This window comes from Panthera pardus, unplaced genomic scaffold (assembly GCF_024362965.1).
Source record: "Panthera pardus isolate Hobbes unplaced genomic scaffold, ASM2436296v1 HiC_scaffold_8, whole genome shotgun sequence".
NCBI classification, from domain to species: domain Eukaryota; kingdom Metazoa; phylum Chordata; class Mammalia; order Carnivora; family Felidae; genus Panthera; species Panthera pardus.
Window position 1 is genome coordinate 144,786,473 of NW_026527013.1, and position 20,471 is coordinate 144,806,943.

The following is a 20,471-nucleotide window of genomic DNA, read 5'->3' on the forward strand; positions in this document are numbered from 1 at the left end:
AATATATTCTTGTCTTCTTACGTTAGTTAAGATGTTTACATTGTTTACATTGTTTTTTCTTTCTTTTAAAAAAATTGTGTTTAATTGCACAAGTAATGCCTAAGTATTTTCTTACAAAATAATTCAGTCTAATGAAGCAGAAGTCCTTCCTTGGCCCTCAGCAAGTCTCATTGCCCTCCTCAGAAGTGGCTCCTGCTATCAATTTCTTTCTTGACTTTTTTTTTCTGACCTTACATTCAGAGTTGTGCATAGAGAAATTTGTAGTTTTATAATAACTTGTACATAAATAAAGCATACTATATGTTTGCAGGTTGTTTTTTTTTCACTTGGAGTTCTTTCCATATCAATATACACAGATCTATCTCAAGTCTTTTTAACCCTGAATTGACTTCCAAAGTCCATACCATTGTTCTTTATTAAATCATTCTTCTGTTGATGCACATTTAACTTAATATTTTTCTTTATAGACAGTGCTGTTGTAATTACCTGTATGCAGTTTTGCGTGTGTGCATGTGTAAATGTTTCTCTAAGGTAGATACCTAAAAGTAGAATTCTGATGTTGAAAGATATCTATGATTTCTTTCTTTCTTTCTTTCTTTCTTTCTTTCTTTCTTTCTTTAAATAAAAAAAAAATTTTTTTTTTTCAATTTATTTTTGAGAGAGAAGCAGAGCACGAGCAGGGGAGGGGCAGAAAGAGGGACACAAAGAATGTGAAGCAGGCTCCAGGCTCTGAGCTGTCAGCATAGAGCCCGACGCAGGGCTTGAACTTGTGAACTGTGAGATCATGACCTGACAGAAAGTCGAACACTTAACCGACTGAGACACCTGGGCACCCCAAAAGACATCTACATTTTAACAAAATTTTTTTTAATGTTTATTTATTTTTGAGAGAGACCACAAGCAGAGGAGAGACAGAGAGAGAGGAGGACACAGAATCCGAGGCAGGCTCCAGGCCTTGAGCTGTCAGCACAGAACCTGACGAGGGGCTTGAACTCATGAGCTGTGAGATAATGACCTGACCCGAAGTCAGACACTCAACCAGCTGAGCCACCCAGGTGCCCCTACATTTTAAACTTAATGCTGCCTTCAAAAATGTAGTACCATTTTACACATCAATTAACTATAAACAAGATAACCTTTTCACCACATCTTTACCAACCACTGGATTTACATCTTTCATGAGGAAAATCATTTACTGTTTTTATTAGCATTTTTTCTGCTTAACAGTATTTATGAGTGACTACTATGTGCCACGTGCTAGGGATACAGCAGTGAATAAATTAGAGGAAGATCTCTGCCGTCTTCATGTTGGCTTGTAGGAATTTTTTATGTTTTGGATATTAATTATGTATATGTTGCAGGTATTTTTTTTTCTGTTTTATTTCTTATTGACTTATGACTTTATGATTTTAGAAGTTTTTCTAAAATTTAAAAGAAAGAAAGGAACACTTCGGTGGCTCAGTTGGTTGGGAGTCCAACTCTTGATTTCTGCTCAGATCATGATCCCAGAGTTGTGGGATTGAGCTCCAAGCCCCACGTCGGGCTCCATGCTAAGCTTGAAGTCTGCTTAAGATTCTCTCTCTCTCTCTCTCTCTCTCTCTCTCTCTCTCTCTGTCTCTGTCTTTCTCCCCCCGCCCTTCTGCTCCTCACCCCCACTCACTCGTGCATGCTCAATCTCTTGCTCTCGAGAAAAAAAGTTTTTACATAGTCACATTGGGCATTCTTTTACATAGTCACATTGGGCATTGTACGGCTTAAACATTTTGTGTCTTAGAGTGGCATTTTCTACCCCAGGCTTATAAACAAATTATTTTATATTTTCTTCAACTGTTTTTATGGCTGTGTTTATTATATTTTGGTCCTCAGCCCGTCTGGAATTCATTTTGTTTGTAATGTAAGATAGGGATTATTTGGTTGTTTTTTGTTGTTGTTGTTGTTTTTTATTTTGAGAGAGAGAGAGAGGTAATCCAAAGCAGGCTCTGCACTTTCAATACAGAGCCCACTGTGAGACTTGATCCCACGAACTGTGAGATCATGACCTGAGCTGAAGTTGGATGTTCAACTAACTGAGCCACCCAGGCACCTCGAGATAGGGACTACTTTGTGATGTAAGATAGATCTATTTGTCCCAAATAAAATTTAATATTTTACTTTTTTGGGTTTGTTTTCTATGTTTTTCTCTTTAACTTGTCCTTCTTCACTGTTCTCATTTCTTTACTTTTACCTGGACACATAGAAGTAACTTTTGATTGAAGACTGTTTAACTCACGAATGGCACTAAAAATTTGCCATCCTTGTACTAAGTGCTTGTAATGAGTAATTCATAGAAGCACTTGCTATTGTAGCAAATTTTACATATTTATAAGCATAATTATGTTTGTTCTTGTTTAGTGGATATAGATTTATGTTTTCATAGAATTTGGAGCCTCGATGATACCTCAGATACACATCCTATGCAGCAGTGGTCTACAGAGGAACTCCCCTTCTGCAGTTATACTAAGTTGGAAAAATGTGTGGTCCTTTTCCAATATGACACCTTATTTTTTTTAAGTCATTGCCAGGAACTGAATACATAATAGGGAGAAGGAGATTATAGGAAGAAGAAATTTTGCCCTCATTGCATAATTGTGTGCATTCACATTTCATTTTTTTTGTTTCTATCTTCCAAAGGTAGACATTACCTGCTCTAGGTTAAAGACAGACTTCTCTTCCTACCAGGTAAATAAAGTGTCTTCTTCAATAAAATTGTTGGATAAAGCTTGACTGAGTCTAGTCTTGGGTGACTCTGCTTTGGGAGACAGAAATAGAATAGGAATTTTTATTATATTCATACCTATTGTTTGTATAAGGAAGAAAAAAGATGATTGGTCTAATGCTAATTCCTTTTTAGGACCTTTGCTGGACTATATTATAGAAACAGTGAAGCACCTTTACTACTTCTGAATACTTCTCTAATAATCTCCCCTAATGTATTGTGAACTACTTTTGTGCAAAAAAACCTTTTATGTGCTGTGAGCTAAACACTGCTAAGTGGTAGGACAATTAAATCAGCAAAATATCATTCTTGCTCTCAAGGAGGGGGTAGGGAATCTAGATATGAAAATAAATAAATACACTCTGATGTGATATGAGCAATACTGGAAGCAGGAATCATTGCAGTTTGAAGAGTTCAGTATTGAAATGGGGTGTATCACCTTGGGAAAAGTACTTGGTTGCCTACCCAACAGGTTTCACAGTGTAGCAGAACCTTTTTGAAATTTCCATGTTCTAGCTTTACAAGTTCTGAAATTCACATTTTTAGTACACTTAGAGGTCATTCACTTCTTAGGCTCATTCAAAACAAGCTCACAAGAGACGTGTATGTAAAACAAAATGGTAATTTCTTAGATGTAGAATGCTCACGCTGATGTGATATACATGCCGGCAGAGGATACTCTGGAAAATCTACCTAGGAAGTGTAGTTAGAGGCAGTTCATTAAGTTTGGAATCCTTTAGGTCCTTGCTACTCAAACTGGTCCATGACCAGAAGCATTGACATCTCCTGGGAGCTTGTTAGGAATACACAATCTCAGGCAACTCTGGTTCTGTGTTAGTGTGTACCCACCAGAACCTTAGTTTTTTATTCATTGTTGTGTAATACTGGCTTGGCAGTTGGTCTTATTTCATGCTTCTTTTCTGAAACCTCAGAGTAAAGAGGCAGGAAAATCATTTTCCGGTTTTTTGGAAGGGTAGATATGTATAATAAAGCTTGCTACAAGACTTGTAATAAAATACTTGATAGACACAGAGTCCTAGAAACACAGATGAGCACAGATACACAAAAACAAACACATCCAGAGATCCCTTACATGAAACAGAACCCCTCACACCCCTCTACCCAGACCCTTCGTACACACAGACCCATACCCACACCCACAGAGAGACTCCATAGAGAGTCCCCAACAGTTACCCACAGAGATACCCCTCACAGAACCACGTACACCCCGGACCCACCCCCCAACAGAGATACACACATGCACATTGACACTCAACAAGTAATGCTAAGAACTCAAGATTTTCATGAGACTTGAGTAGTTTTTTCCATATTTTGAGGAGAAAGGACAAGTATACTCTTTAAGGTACTTTTAACTGAGGCAGAAATGTAGCAAAAAACAGACAGACTGCCGTTGGGTCTGCACAACCGTGAATGTTACAAAGCCATTTTTATTTGAATTCCTGTTTCTGGAACTGCTTGTTCCTGGGCATCATTTTCAGTTTGATGTACTTATCATGCTTGGATGGAAAAGTCATTCTCTTATTATCTCTCAGGAGTTTGCATCCTGGGTCGCTGGTTAAGCAGAATTCCATGTTCAGTTCCTCTTGGTACTAACGGACACACTCCTCGATGCGTGAATCTGCCCAGGATTGGAAGATCCAGAAATACTGCACCTACATGGAGGACTCCTACTGAGTCCTCTGTGGGTGTGTGGGTCTGAAGAATGTAGGGCAGAGAGGGAAAATTATGTTAAAACTAGAAAGAGGTGTAATTTTGGTCTTATTCATAGTATGGATTTGCATGAGACCTGTGATGAAACTTAGGATGACTCAGGGGGATAATTTAGTTGTAAGTTAGAAGATTTTTAAACTATGCTGATATTGGCAGAGGATGGCACGTTGATTGTGTTGGTTGATAAAAGAGATGACTGGTATCAACATAGCCAGATTTTTTAGTTCCTTGGGCAGCATTCTGTGAGAAGAATCTTGTTAGGGAAAAGGAGACTCTGACACGTACAGCATGTTTCTGCCTAAATACTTGAAAGTTTCTATCACAATAAGGGAGTTAGGCACCAGAGAGACATTGCTAGAATAGTTTTACAAATGTAGGTTCCAAAAAGATAAATATTTTTCTCTTGCTGTCTGGTACATGTACATGTTTTCATTTGACCAAAAGCCTGTTAAATTTTTTTTCAAGCATATGGAAGAGTACCGAGAAGATTGAACACTGCCCAATTTAACAAATGTTAGAATTTTGCAAAATTTTCTGTAAATACTTTTAAAGACCTAAAACATTGTAGATAAAATCGTAGAGCCTTTTGTACCCCTCCTCTATTCCCTTTCTTTTCTCTTCCTCCATCACAGTGGTAAATGCTGTCTAAACTTTGCTATTTATTATTACCCTTCATGTTTTAACAGCTTTGCTGTATATTATCAATATCAATTGTATGTCAATAATATATAGCACTGTTTTGTGTGTTTATAAACTTAACATAACGTGGTACTATAGAGTAGATACTATTCTGCAACCTACTTTTTCCACTCATCTTTATTTTGAGTTTTAACCAATCCAATACATGTAGATTTTCTAGTTGAGTCCTATGTAGTGCTTCATTGTGTGACTGTATCACAGTTTACCCATTCCCTATTAATGTTTTCTCTCTCTCTCTCTCTCTTTTTTTTTGAACTGGGGTGAACATCCTTAAATCATGTTTTCTTACCATGTATAATAGTTTCTCTAGGGTATATATCCCATAAGCAGAATTGCCTAAGGTATACCAACTTTACCAGACTCTCCCAAATTACTTTCTAAAGTGTTTTTTTGGGGGCGCCTGGATGACTCAGTCGGTTAAGCGTCCAACTTGGGCTCAGATCATAATCTCACTGTTTGTGGGCTTGAGCCCCATATCGGGCTCTGTGCTGACAGCTCAGAGCCTGGAACCTGCTTTGGATTCTGTGTCTTCCTCTCTCTCTGCCCCTCCTTCGCTCATGCTCTATCTCTTGCTCAAGAATAAATAAACATCGGGGCACCTGGATAGCTCAGTCGGTTAAGTGGTTAAGCGTCTGACTTCAGTTTAGGTCATGACCTTGCAATCCATGAGTTTAAGCCCCACATTGGGCTCTGTGCTGACAGCTCAGAGCCTGGAGCCTGCTTTGAATTCGTTGTCTCCCTCTCTCTTTCCCCCTCCCTTGTTCATGCTCTCTTTTTCTCAAAAAAAAAAAAATAAAAAAAAAATAAAGTGGTTCTATTAATACTTGTTTTCTGAATCCTTAATAATACGTGGTATTGTCAGATATTAAACTTGTGTCAGTCTGGTAGGGTTGTGAAATGATACCTCATTTAATTAACATTTCCTTGGATATTAGTGGGACTGAGCATCTTTTAATATGTCTGTAGTCCATTTGGATTTCCTTATTTGTGAAATGTCTGTATTCATACATATCCTTTCTCATTTTTCTTCTTATTTTTTTAAAATGTTTATTTATTTTTGAGAGAGCGAGAGAGGGTGAGTGGGGGAGAGGCAGAGAGAGAAGGAGATAGAGAATCCTGAATAGGCTCTGCTCCATGAGACCCTGGGATCATGACCTGAGCTGAAATCAAGACTCAGAAATGCAGCCGATTGAGCCACCCAGGTGCCCCTCTTTTCCTATTTTTCTTTTGGGGTCTCATTGGTTTTCTTACTGATTTAGAAAAGTTCTTTATATATATTTGTTCTAATCCTGTATCAGATAATTGTGTTGCAAATAACCTCAGGTCTGTGGCTCGTCTTTTTTACTTAATATGACTTTTATACAGAAGTTAAAATATGTAGGGGCTCCTGGGTGCCTCAATAAGTTACGCTTCTGACTCTTGATTTCAGTTCAGGTCATGATTTCACAGTTTGTGGTTTCAAGCCCTGCGCTGCATTGGGCTCTGCACTGACAGGGCTCGGAGCCTGCTTGGGATATTCTCTCTTTGTCTCTGTCTCTCTCTCTTTTCCCCTTACCCCACTCATTCTCATGCTACTGTGTGTGCTTTCTCTCTGTTTTTCTCTTTCTCAAAATAAATAAATAAACCTAAAAATACACATATAAAAAAAGTTAAGGGGTGCTGGGTGGATCAGTCAGTTAAGCATCTGACTTTGGCTCAGGTCATGATCTTGCAGTCGGTGGGTTAGGGCTCTGCGTCAGCCTCTCTGCTGTCCACACAGAGCCACTTCAGATCCTCTGTGCCCCTCTTTCTCTGCACCTCTCCCGCTTGTGTGCATGCTCTCTCTCAAATAAGTTAATATTGAAAAAAAAATTTTAAGTTCAAATATGTAATGTAAAATCGATCATTTTTTTCCTCCATGTAGTTTGTCCTTTTTGATTCTTGTTTTAGAAACTTTTCCCTATCCTGATATGAAATGCCACTTTCACTGTCACACATCCTCTGTGTCCATTCTGTTTCTGGGTTGTGTATTATGTTCCATTAGTCTCTTCGTTGATTTCTTTACCAATATTACACTTTTTTTAATTGCTAGAAATTTATAATAACTCTTACTTTCTTTGGATATGTTCCTCCTAATGTATTTAAAACTTTTTAACACCTTTATTGAGGTAAAATTTACATAAGATAAAGTTTACCCATTGTAAATTACAATTGAATGGCTGTTAATACATTTGTAGAGTTTTTTTTTTCCCCCCCACTATGGTAAAAAATAAACAGTAAAACCTTGGTTTGCGAGCAGAATTCGTTCCGGAAACATGCTTGTAATCCAAAGCACTTGTGTATCAAAGCTAATTTCAAGAACCATTGGCTCAGTTGTGATCATCTGATGTTTGGTGTCACATACTGCTTCTATTGCAAGATATCGCTCATTCATCAAGTTAAAGTTTATTAGTAATGTTTGCTCATCTTGCATAACACAGAATAAGTTACTTGCAGTCTGAGGTTTTACTGTATATAAAACATAAAATTTACCATTTTAAGGTATATAGTTCAGCAGTTACTAAGTATATTCCCATTGCTGTAGAACTATCACCACCACTCATTCCTAGCATTTTTTTAATCTTCCCGAATTGAAACTTCATCATACCCATTAAATTCCTCATTCTCCTATCTCCCCAACCCCCAGCAACCACTATTCTACTTTGTCTCTATGAATTTGACTACCCCAGGTACCTTGTACAAGTGGAATTGGATAGTTTTGTCCTTTTGTGTCTGGCTAATTTCACTTAGCCTGTTATCTTCAAAGTCCATGCATGTTGTAGCATGTGTCAGAGTTTCATTATTTTTTAAAATTGAGTAATATTTCAGTGTATGTATGTACAACATTTTGTTTTTCCGTGCATTCATTGATGAACACTTGGGTTGCTTCTTTTGTCTGTTGTGCATAATGCTGTTATAAACACGAGTATACAACTACCTGTTTGAGTTGCTGCTTTTTTTTTTTCCAATTTTTTTTTAATGTTTATTCATCTTTGAGACAGAGACAGAACACGTATGGGGAAGGGGCAGATAGAGAGGGAGACACAGAATCCGAAACACGCTCTAGTCTCAGAGCTGTCAGCACAGAGCCTGATGCGCGGCTCGAACTCACCAACCTGAGCTGAAGTAGGATACTCAACCGACTGAGCCACCCAGGTGCCCTGAGTTGCTGCTTTCAATTCTTTGGGTATATGCCCAGAAATGAAATTGCTGGATCATATGATAAGTCTATTTCTAATTTTTTGAGGAACTGCCATACTGTTTTCCAGAGCAGTTATATATTAAGTAATCTCTATACCCAACATGGGGCTCGAACTCACAACCCTAAGATCAAGAGTTGCATGCTCTTCTGACTGAGCCAGCCAGGCTCCCTCATCATTTTATATTTTTACTAACATCATACAAGCATTCTAATTTTTCTACATTCTCAACACTTGTTTATTTCTTTATTAGAATAGCCATCCTAATGGGTATGAAGCGGGTAGAGTTTTAAAATTACACCATGGTCCAATTTAGGAATAGTTCTGTTTCCCCCAGAAGTCCCTTTTGCCCATTTGCAGTCAATCACTGCTCCCAACTTCTCCAGGTAGTCATTGATTTGCTTTCTTTATGTATTTGCCTTTTCTGGAAGTTTCCTATAAATGAATCATACAATATGTGTCTTTTGTGTCTGGCTGTTTCACTTAGGGTAATAATTTTTGAATAATTTATTCATGTATCAATAGTTTTTCCTTTTTTATTGCCAAATGGCATTCCATTGTATAGATATACAACATTTTATTTATCACTTTACTAGTTGATGGATGATTCTGGATTATTTTCAGCTTTTGGCTATTTTGAAGAATGCTGCTGTGAACATGGATAAGTCTTTGTATGGATGTATGTGTTAGTTTCTCTTGGACAGATATCTAGAAGTGAAATCGATGGGTCATGTGTTAAGTTTATGTTTAACTCTTTAAGAAAATGGCAAACTTTTCCAAAGTGATCATACAATATTACAATGCTACCAGCAGTTTATGAGTATTTCATTTTCTCTACATCCTTGTAACACTTGGTATTGTTTTTTTTTATTGTAACCATTTTAGTGGTTATGTAGTGCTATGTTATTATAGCACTATATCATATAGTATTTGTGTTTCGCCATGACTGGTGATGTTGAGCATCTTTTCTTGTGTTTATTAGCAATTTGTATATTTTCTTCTTTTTAAAAATTTTTTTTAAGTTTATTTATTTTTTGGGGGGGAGGGAGAGAGAGAGAGAGAGAGAGAGAGAGAGAGAAAGAAAACACAAGTGGGGGAAGGGCAAAGAGAGTGGAAGACAGAGAGAATCCCAAGCAGGTTCCACACTATCAACACAGAGCCCACCACAGGGCTCCAACTCACAAACCATGAGATCATGACCTGAGCCAAAATCAAGAGTTGGATGCTTAACTGACTGAGCCACCTAGGTACCCCTGTATATCTGCTTTGGTGAAATGTCTGTTCAGATCATTTGTCCATCTTTTTTTGTTGTTGTTTGTTTGTTTTTGATCTTTTTTTTTTTTTTTTTTTAATTTATATCCAAATTAGTTAGCATATAGTGCAACAATGATTTTGGGAGTAGATTCCTTAGTGCCCCTTACCCGTTTAGCCCATCCCCCTCCCATAACCCCTCCAGTAACCCTCAGTTTGTTCTCCACATTTATGAGTCTCTTCTGTTTTGTCCCCCTCCCTGTTTTTATATTATTTTTGTTTCCCTTCCCTTATGTTCATCTGTTTTGTCTCTTAAAGTCCTCATATGAGTGAAGTCATATGATTTTTGTCTTTCTCTGACTAATTTCACTTAGCATAATACCCTCCAGTTCCATCCATGTAGTTGCAAATGTCATTTGTCCATCTTTAAATTGGGTTGTTTTCTTCTTAACTGAATTGTGAGAATTCTTTCCATAGCCCGAATACAAGCCCTTTTTCAGATACATGATTTGCAAATATTTTTTCCTAGCGTGTCTTTTCATTTTCCTAATGATGGATTTTGAAAAGCTAATGGTTTTAATTTTGATAAAGTCCAATATATTACTTTTTAAATAGGTTGTACTTTTGGTGTTATGTCTAAGAAATTTTATTTTTTTTTAATTTTATTTTAGAGAGAGAACATGAACAGGGGAGTGGGACAGAAGGAGGGAGGGAGGGAGGGAGAGAGAGAGAGAGAGAGGGAGGGAGGGAGGGAGGGAGGGAGGGAGAGAGGAATATTAAGCAGGCTCCATGCTCAATGCAGAGCCTGACATAGGTCTCCCTCCCATGACCCTGGGATCATGAGCTGAAATCAAGAGTCAGGGCTTCTCAACCAACTAAGCTGCCCTGGTGCCCCATGTCTGAGAAATCTTTAGTTCAGATTCACCAAAATGTTCTCCTATGTTTTCTTCTGGCAGTTTTATAGTTTCAGATTTTATATTTGGTCTGTGATCTATTGTGGTTGACTTTTGTGTCTGGGGTAAGATATGGACCTAATATTTTTTCCTTTGTATAGATATCCGGTTGTCCTAGCACTTTGTTTTTTTGAAAAGACTATTCTCTGCCTATTGAATTGGCTTGATACTATTGTTGCCTATCATTTGTCTGTAGATATGTGGGTGTATTTCTGGATGTTGTATTGTGTTCCAGTGGTCTGCTCCTTTATCTTGATGCCAATACTATACTCTCTTGATTATTGTAGCTTTAGAGTAAGCATTGAAATTGGATAATATAAATGCTCCTATTTTATTATTCTTTTTCAAAATAATTTTGACTATCTTAGGCCTTTTTAAATTTCCATACAGGGCGCCTGGGTGGCTGAGCCTTCAGCTCAGGTATGATCTCACAGTTCACGAGTTTGAGTCCCACATCGGGTGAGCTCAAGCCCCACTTTGGGTTAACACGAGCCCTGCTTCTCTGTCTTTCTCTTTCTCTTTCTCTTTCTCTCTTTCTCTCTTTCTCTTTCTCTTTCTCTTTCTCTTTCTCTTTCTCTTTCTCTTTCTCTCTGCCCCTCCTGGGATTCTCTCTCTCTCTTTTTGCCCCTTGCTCACTTGCACCCCACCCCCCAAAATAAATAAATAAACAAACAAATAAACAAACAAATAAATAAATAAATTTCCATACAAATTTTAGGATAAGCTTGTCAAGATTTTGGTAAGGATTATGTCAAATCTATAAGTCATTTTGGGAGAATTCCCATTTAAGTGCTATTGGGACTTAAAGTCCATGAACATGGAACCAAACTTTTATTTATTTATTTATTTATTTATTTAAAAAAGTTTTTTTTTTAATGTTTATTTATTTTTGAAGGAGAGAGAGAGAGAGAACGTGAGGGGCGGCGGGGACAGAGAGAAAGGGAGACAGAGAATCTGAAACAGGCTTCAGGCTCTGAGCTGTCAGCACAAAGGCCGACTTGGGGCTTGAACTCACGAACCGCGAGATCATGACCTGAGCTGAAGTCGAACACTTAACCGACTGAGCCACCCAGCTGCCCCATATGGAACCAAAATTTTAAACAAGACTTTTTTTTTTTTTTAAACCAAAGATTACTCTATATCATGTGAACTTAAAAAGAACATTTGGATTAATTTCTGTATATTTCTGAGAGTTTTAGGGATACTTAATTTATATAAGCACTTACTTGTCTTTAGGCCAACTTCAGTAGAACTGCTTTAAAGGATTTTATATATATATAAATATATATATTTATAAATATATATATTTATATATTCATTCATTCATTCATTCATTCATGTATTCATTCATGCATGCATTCATGCATGCTTTAGCTCATGACCCTGATATCAAGAGTCGCATACTCTATCAACTGAGATAGCCAGGTGCCCCTAGAAATTCTTGTAGATAGAAGTCCAAATCTTCAAAGGTATACCTATTTCAGTGTGACTCCAAACCAGCAAGCCTTTTTATGGCATAACTATGGACGCAAAAGGCATCCCCAAAGAGGATGCAAAAGATGCAGACCCCTTTAAGAGCCAGTGTTACTGCCAAAGATGGCCTAAGCATTTTTGTTAAGAACCTCCTTATGACAAAGGACACGAAAGACAAAGATACAGGAAAACAATGACTTTTTCTGGAAGGCTAAGGATAACTAACTAATGGGTATCCGAAAGCAAATTCATGACAGTTACAATCCAAAGAGCTAATTCTTACAAATGTTTTTCTCCTGCTAATCTGAATTTGGAAAAGAAGGTACAAGGAGAAGTTCACCATCTTCTCCTGAACCGACAAAACCCCCAAATCCCGGAGACTGACTTTGGTAAGAATTCTTACCTTTTGCTGGCCTTTGTCAGTTGCTGGAGTATTTTTAGCTATAGTCTACAGGGCTTGTGGGGTGTCCCAGCTGTTCCTTCACAGTCACTAAAACTAAAATAAACTAAAACAGAAAAAAGTCCTTTTTCTACTATCCTCCTTGGCTTTCTGGCTGGGACCCTGTAAATTGGACTGACAAAAGACAGATTAATAAGAGCAAAGTACACAGGGTTATTTATTTAATACAAGTTTTACATGAGATGAGAGCCTTCATAAAGAAATGAAAAACCAAAGAAATGGTTAAACGTGAATGTTTTTGTGTTAATTTTGATGAAGAGTGGAAAGTTGTGGCAAAATGTTCTAAGACAAAAGGGTCTGAGCTAAGGGTAATAAGCTGGGGAAATTTAGCAAGGCCTTAATATTCATTATGTCAAGGTGCCATATTTTGGGTCAGTGTGTTCTAAACCTCATCAATAATGATGGTAAATCACATAGCTTGATAATGATGATATCCAAAAGTAATTATTTCCAGTTTGAGTATACCCATTAATGTACATAGCTAATTCTAGATTCTTTTTCTTTTCCACCTTCTGAATTATCATAGTTATTTATCAGTTTTATGGTCTTTATGAAGGGTCTTTTGGGTATTCCAGAAATTGATTCATTTTTTTACCACTTCTATCAGGGTAATGTCTTTAAAATTCTTCTGTTGGTTAGTGGACCCACTTTTTGTTCATTAGGTATTTGGCTTGCTTTTGGTGGATTTTCACAATTTAATGCTAGCACATGATAGGTGCTTAATAAATGTTTGTGATAATAGAGCTGAACCCCATTGTGAACCATTGATTTGTAACATACTTCTCTCCCCTTACCAGCTCAAGTACCTCTGTCCCTTGAATGAATGTAACTCCTGATGCAGTCACACACACGAAAGCTTAAGTATTTTCAGCTCTTGTATGTAATATTCTTGGTTAGATTCTCTGTCAGATGACACTAGTGATTAAGCCTTTGGAAAGAGCCCAAGAGTTTTCAGACTCTCTGGCTAGACAATAGCAACAACAGTGGGTAGTATACACTGACGTGATGATACTTGGCAATTCTAAAGCAACACTGGTTTTATACAGGAGCATCAGGTTAAACCAGTTAAGACTCCTTAGGCTGAAAACCTACTTTGTAGATTTTATAGTTTTATTTACTTTTTTTTTTCTCCAGAATTGTTTCCTTAAATATGTAGCAGAGATCATGGTAGATACGTATTTGTACTCAAAGATTGAGATGCTCCGCAAGAGGGCTGTTGGCTTAAAGGGAGCGAGGACAATGAGTATTTTGGGGTTCACAGTTAGACTCTTGAAGCCTCTGTCCCTATCTTGGGGAAAAAAGGAAGGGCACCCTAGGAAGGTTGGGACCTTGCCAAGATGTAGAGCAGTATCAAAGAATACTCTCTTTAGAGCACTTATAAATTTGAATTAGTTCTTACAATAGCACTGTGGTAAGCAATTATAGTTTACTAATGGAAAGGCCAAATAAAATGAAATTCAATTAATGTTTGTTAAATGTCATTAAGCACTCTACTTAGTGTTTGTCCAAAGCTCCAGAGCAGGCAACTATAAATGCAAAATCCAAATGCTGCATTTTGCCAAGAGAGCATTTTGGTCTCTGTATCTGTAAATATAAATACTTCCTGAATTATAAGATTATAGTACAGAAATTTTCTTTAGTAGAAATTAGAATGCAAGTGTTTCAAAATATACTTATTTAGGTCTTTATGTTTCATGAATTTTCAAGTAAAAAGTCGGAATTAGAAAAACAAGAAACAAACTTAACTTATAGTTGTATCTTTTTTAGTAAAGTGTTATGATTTAGTCAAATCAAACACAAGGTAAAAAACTGAACTTGAGTTCTTGTTCTATAATACTTCAAACAAATGCTTATTTGACTGAATCATAATATGAGCACTTCGTTAAAAAGTATTACAGAAGACGAAGTCAAGTTTCATTTTTTACCTTATGTTTGAAATGTTAGTATAACATCTAAATGACGGTGTCTTACAGATAAAGCCGGTGTCCCAGTGGAAATTGAAGGAGGGAGTCAAGAAATAGCTTTGGAAATTATTATGAAGGTCCTAGTCATAATGGTAGCTATTCTTAGAACGATTGTAGGGGGTCAAATGAGATATACTTGGACACAAAGCACCGTTAATAGGAAGAAGAAAATGTTGGTAAATTACATTATTATCCTATAATTATTATTATTATTAATATTATATATAATTATTATTATATTATCCTATAATAATATAATTTTACCTTCGTATAGCTCTTTATATTTTTTAATCCAGTTAAATCCATCATTTTATTTGGTACTGGAATAGAGTTTGAAATATACTAAGTGACTTCTTAACATAACATGTTAATTTCAGGGATGCTATTACTTTTTTTTTTTCCTTAAACTATGATTAAAAATACTAGATACTTTAGGGGCACCCAGGTGGCTCAGTTGATGGTTAAGCATCTGACTCTTGATTTCGGCTCAGGTCATGATCTTCCAGTTCAAGGGATTAAGCCCTGTATTGGGCTCTGTGCTGACAGTGCAGAGCCTGCTTGGGATTCTCTCTCTCCCCCCTTTCTCTCTGCCCCTTCCCTATTCTTTCTTTCTTTCTTTCTTTCTTTCTTTCTTTCTTTCTTTCTTTCTTTCTTTCCCTCTCTCTCACTCTCTCTCAAAATAAATAAATAAATAAACTTTACCCACCCCCCCCATACACACAAACAAAAACCAGATACTTTACATTTAATTATTTTGTACTTGATTGGTACATTGATAATATTTTTCAAAGAAATATCAATTTTGTTGAAACTAGAGCCCAAGTGTTTTAATTTTCTTATCCTGGTCTCTGTTGTACCATACTACTGTAAAACGATCAATCTTCATTAAGTCCTCGGTCACTTTTTATTTAACCTGGCCAAAACAGTGTTCTCTAAGAGCCTTATTTCAAAGATCTAATTTTGTACAGAGATTTGAAGGCAACGTTATAGCTACTCTTCTGTTTTCTCTGAGCTAGGTCATAGGCTAAGGAGGGGAAGAGAGAAAGAGTTCAGAAGTTGGAATAAAATCGTAGAGGCACTTGGGTGGCTTAGTTAGCTAACTGACTTCAGCTCAGGTCATTATCTCACAGTTCGTTAATTCGAGCTCCACATTGGGCTTTCTGCTGTCAGTGTGGACCCCACTTTGGATCTTCTGTCTCCCACTCTCTCTCTGCCTCTCTCTCTTTCAAAAATAAATAAACATTAAAAAAAGAAGATTAAAAAACCCACACAAACTTTTAAAAAAGGTGAGTAAAATGGTGAACATTTAAAGTAGTTTTTTGTGGAGTATGAGCAGGGTCTCAGAATTAATCAGACAGTGTAGAATTAAATTTTCTAGTAGTCACATTTTAATTAGTTAATTGATTTTTAAGTAGGCTCCACGCCCAATGTGGGGCTCAAACTCATGACCCTGAGATCTAGAGTCACATGCTCTACCAACTGAGCCAGCCAGGCATGCCCCATAGTAGTCACACTTTTAAAAGTAAAAAGAAGTAAAATTAATTTTAACAACATATTGTATGTAACCCAACAAATCCAAAATGTTATAATTGCAATATGTAATCAATATAAAAACTGAGATATTTTGCCCTTTTTTAGATGTAGTCTTCAAAATTTATTATGTTATGTTTTGGCAGCACATTTGATTTTGGACTAGCCACATTTCAAGTATCCATCAGCTACATGTGGCTAGTGGCTATCTGTTGAAAAGTGCAGTTCAAAAGTAAGTAAAAAGTAATACATTTTGAGCTGCATAGATACTGTCATCTGTTATTTACATGAATATATTATTTTTTCTAACAGTCCTTGAGGATAAGGCAATTTATTTGCTAGACCTGGCTTGATGAACTCAAGGGAAGTTGATACATTAAAAAAAAAAAAAAAGGTGAGATCCAGTTAGAAGGAAGTTTATTCTACAGGAGGAGGCGGTGCCAATACTAAATTTAATACACCATCCTATGTAGATACATCCACCTTGTCATATGAAAGCTATGTACAACTGTATATATCCTTTAAAGGTATAGAAAAGGTAGTATACTACATACAGCACTCTGTATCTTGCTCTTTTCCCACTTAATATACCTTGGAGCTGCTTTGTTGTTTTTAAAGTCTATATTATATTCCATTGTATGAATGTACCATAATTTATGTAGCCAATTTGCTATTTATAGTTGTTTTCAATATTTTGCCCTTAGAAACAGTGCCATAATGAATATCTTTGTATATATGTGTTGAATACATATGTGAATATCTGTAGAATAAATTCTTACAAGTGAAATTTCTGGTTTAAAAGGTAGGTATACATTTCTTATTTTATAAATATTGCCAAATGCAATAGAAGTTATACTAGTTCACACTCTAAACTAGTAGTGTGAATAAACTTTTTCTGAAATAGAACTGATTCTCCTAACTGAGTCTTAGTAGAAAACAAAATTTATAGATTTAAAACATTTTAGGGGTGCTTGGGTGGCTTCAGTTGGTTAATCACAGGTCTTTGGCTCAGGTCATGATCTTGTAGTTTGTGAGTTCGAGACTTGCATCAGGCTGTCTGCTCTCAGCACAGAGCCTTCTTCGGATCCTCTCCCTCTCTCTCAGCTCCTCTCCAGCTTGTTCTTTCTATCTCTCAAAATAAATAAATAAACTTTAAAAAGGTGTTTTTATTGTGCTATTCTAATAGAAGAGGCATAGGTAACCCCCCCCCCCCCATCTTGAGATGATCTTTTTTTTTTTTTTTTTTTCTTTTAATGTTTATTTTTGAGAGAGAGAGACAGTACGAGCAGGGGAGGGGCAGAGAGCAAGGGAGACACAGAATCCCAAGCAGGCTCCAGGCTCTGAGCTGTCAGCACAGAGCCCGATGCGGGGCTCAAACCGACAAGCTGTGAGATCGTGACCTGAGCCGAAGTCGGAGGCTTAAATGACTGAGCCACGCAGGCTCCCCTTGAGGTGATCTTCTTGAGCCACCTCAGAGGAACCCCTCAGGTTCCAGAGTATAGATTGAAAACACTGATTGTAATCCAGCTCCTCTTACTTTATGTATGAAGAAAAGGGTTCCAAAGAGATGGAGCTATTCCTCCAAGACCTCCTAAAAGGAGAAAAATAGGAAAAATAGGAATGGCTCTGAAATGTATATGAAAGGAATTTCTTAGTGTTCTCTGTAACAGACTGACCTCAATTAATGACTTTTAAAGAATCAGCCTCTTAAAAATAGCGCTTGGTGTTTGATTTTTTTTTCATAAGCTTCATGGTTAGTGGAGACCTTGGCAGCTCCTGGCGTTGGGAGTAGAATAGGGAACTTGATTGATGATGGGGGGGGGGGGGAACCAAGGGAAAGAGTCCTTGCCTTCACGTTTCTTTCTTTTTTTTTTTTAATTAATTATTTTTTTTTAGAGAGTGTGAGCATGAGAGAGGGGCAGAGGGAGAAGAGGGAGAGAGGAGAGTATGAGCAGGGGAGAGGGGCAGAGAGGGAGAGAGAGAGAGACAGACAGACAGACAGACAGACACAGACTGAATCTTAAACACACTCCACAGAGCCCAAAACGGGGCTTGACCCTACAACCTTGGGATCATAACCTGAGCTGAAATAGTCAAGACATTCAACCAGCTGAGCCACCCAGGTGCCCCTTTGCCTTCATATTTCTGGATGTGGCAACAACTGATCTGAAAAGCAAAGGGGCAAAGACTCAGCTGAGGAGGATGAGGTGGTATAGGAGAAAAAAAATCTAGAGTGCCTAGTCCAGTGCCTGGTCCATTGTAGCTGCTAGTTATTCTAGTTCTGTGTTAGTGGAAGTATAGATTGGTCTAGCCATTTTGGAAGGAAGTAATCAGATTATACATTATGTGTACTCCATGATCCAGAAGCTCTTTCCCTAGGTGTATATCTGAAAGAAATTCTCACACAGTACATAACTGGTTGTTCATTACGGTGTTATATGTTTATGGAAAATATACTTGTTGTCCTTCTCTTTCCCCAATGATGGGTAAATTAGGATAGATTTCTACCACTAAGAATTATCTAGCAATTTGAAGCAGTGGACTACATGTGCACAGGCAATGTGATGTCTCTTAAAAACATGATGCTGAATAAAACAAAGAAACAGACTGGCATATGTAACACAATAGCATTTATATAAATTAAAAAATGCATTAAGTAAAACACTGCATAGTTTGTAAGAAAACATGTGAACACGTAAATATATTACAGTGACTGCCTAAATTGAGGGCTAATGGGAGTGGGATAAAGGAGAATAAATAAAATAAAAATATGTAAGTGTAAAACTTCATTTCTCTAGTGAAGTGATGTTCGAAGCATCTACTAGTTGACTAGGAGGATATCTACAGACCACTACCCTGTGTCTCCCATTGTTATTACCTTTGGGAATAATTCATTCTTTCTTTCTTTTCTTTTCTTTTCTTTTCTTTTCTTTTCTTTTCTTTCTCTCTCTCTCTCTTTCTTTTTCTTTTCTTTTCTTTTTAAATGTTTATTTATTTTTGAGAGGGGGAGAGAGAGAGAGACAGAGTGTAGGCTGGGGAGAGGCAGAGAGAGAGGGAGACACAGAATCCGAGGCAGGCTACAGGCTCTGAGCTGTCAACACAGAGCCTGATGCGGGGCTTGAACTCGAGCTGTGAGATCGTGCGTGACCAGAGCCAAAGTTAGACGCTTAACCAACTGAGCCACCCAGGGGCCCCAGGATAATATTTTCTGATAATAAATTATCGTTGGAACATTTTTGTTGTTAATCTAGCTATACTTAAAGTGAATGTTTGGGGTTCACGTTTCTGAAATCTTCCTCTTTTTTTAGCCTTTATTTCCTCTTCACTTTTTCTGTTACTATATGTTCTGTTTGGTTGTTACTTAAATACAGAATATACTAGCCTCATTGTTTATATCTCATTTAGATACTATGTATATTACCAGCACTATATGTTGTCATTCTTAGAAGATGATACTGATACTTAGTGATGAGTCATATGAGATATTTTTCAGTGTCCTCTTAGATAATGGCTTTTTTTTTTTTTTTAATTAAAGGAAGGGAAAAAATACTTGGAATAAAGAACTGACTAGTTTGATCCATTACCCTATATAAAACTTATGTTATTTATCTTGCTTTTCCTAAGAATCTCTGCTTAGGACAGATAAAAGTACTGACTCCTAGAGAGTTCCCTGAGGTAGCAGTAAGATCTTGGGTAGAATATCATATAAGAAACAACACCCTCTACCTGTTTGCAATTTTTGTTGCTAGAACTACTCTTCTTTTTGTAGGTCACGAACTTTTGAGTAGCCTGAGTTTGGGGTTAGCCTTAATTGAGATTTTGGTTGTTAATGTGTACCACCCAGTCCGGTGCTCCAGATTAGCAACTAGAGAAAGGAGCTGTGATGGAATTAAAGTAACCTTGGCAACCATTATAATGTAAATGAGCCTTCTTGGGAAGGAAGTTGAGAGCGTGGGCACTTGTTAGGGCATTCCTTTTAGCTTTTCAAGTAGAGCGGACTAGCATTTTGCTATTTTAAAATCCTGGTGTAGCTGCTCCTCAGACACCGTCAGATCAAGTTCTGTGCCATTCTAGCCTTTTTGAGTTTTCTGAGAAGCTAATACCATGTTTTAATAAGTATATAAAGCAAAATGAATCTCAAAATGATGTGCTTATGCTCTTCATACACGTGAAGACCTCTTTTTCCTTTGCTAACATTGCCTTTTTCTCATTGCCTTCTGCCTCTAACATTGCAGCAGCTCTGCCCCAAATCTCTGATGCACAAAGGAAGCCACTTAAGTTTCCGGAGAAACAGTGTGGTGTATACCTAACAGACCCTGTGGCCAAGATTTGGCTTATGATAGAACTGGTAATGCCAAGGCTACAACTTAAGCCGTATAGAAGAGACAAATCCTCAGTTTCAGATCTTAATTTTTTTGTTTTAGCCTTTAGGCTTTA

At 37.2% G+C, this 20,471-nt stretch overlaps 1 protein-coding gene and 2 long non-coding RNA genes across 4 annotated transcripts in view; 2 read left to right on the forward strand and 1 right to left on the reverse strand.

The window, feature by feature from the left end:
- The window catches only part of AHCYL2 (adenosylhomocysteinase like 2), a 169,307-nt gene that overhangs the window by 8,614 nt on the left and 140,222 nt on the right, over positions 1–20,471 (forward strand). The window lies entirely within an intron of this gene.
- The window catches only part of LOC128775628 (uncharacterized), a 32,679-nt gene continuing 13,962 nt past the window's right edge, over positions 1,755–20,471 (forward strand). Inside the window, exon 1 of the long non-coding RNA XR_008420492.1 lies at positions 1,755–2,718. This is a non-coding gene — a long non-coding RNA (uncharacterized LOC128775628). The remainder of the gene's footprint in view (positions 2,719–20,471) is intronic.
- Positions 4,186–19,907, reverse strand: LOC109268976 (uncharacterized). The gene is made up of 2 exons (XR_002080866.2): positions 19,761–19,907; positions 4,186–4,471 (listed from the first exon to the last, which is right to left on the reverse strand). It is a non-coding gene; the product is annotated as an uncharacterized LOC109268976 (long non-coding RNA).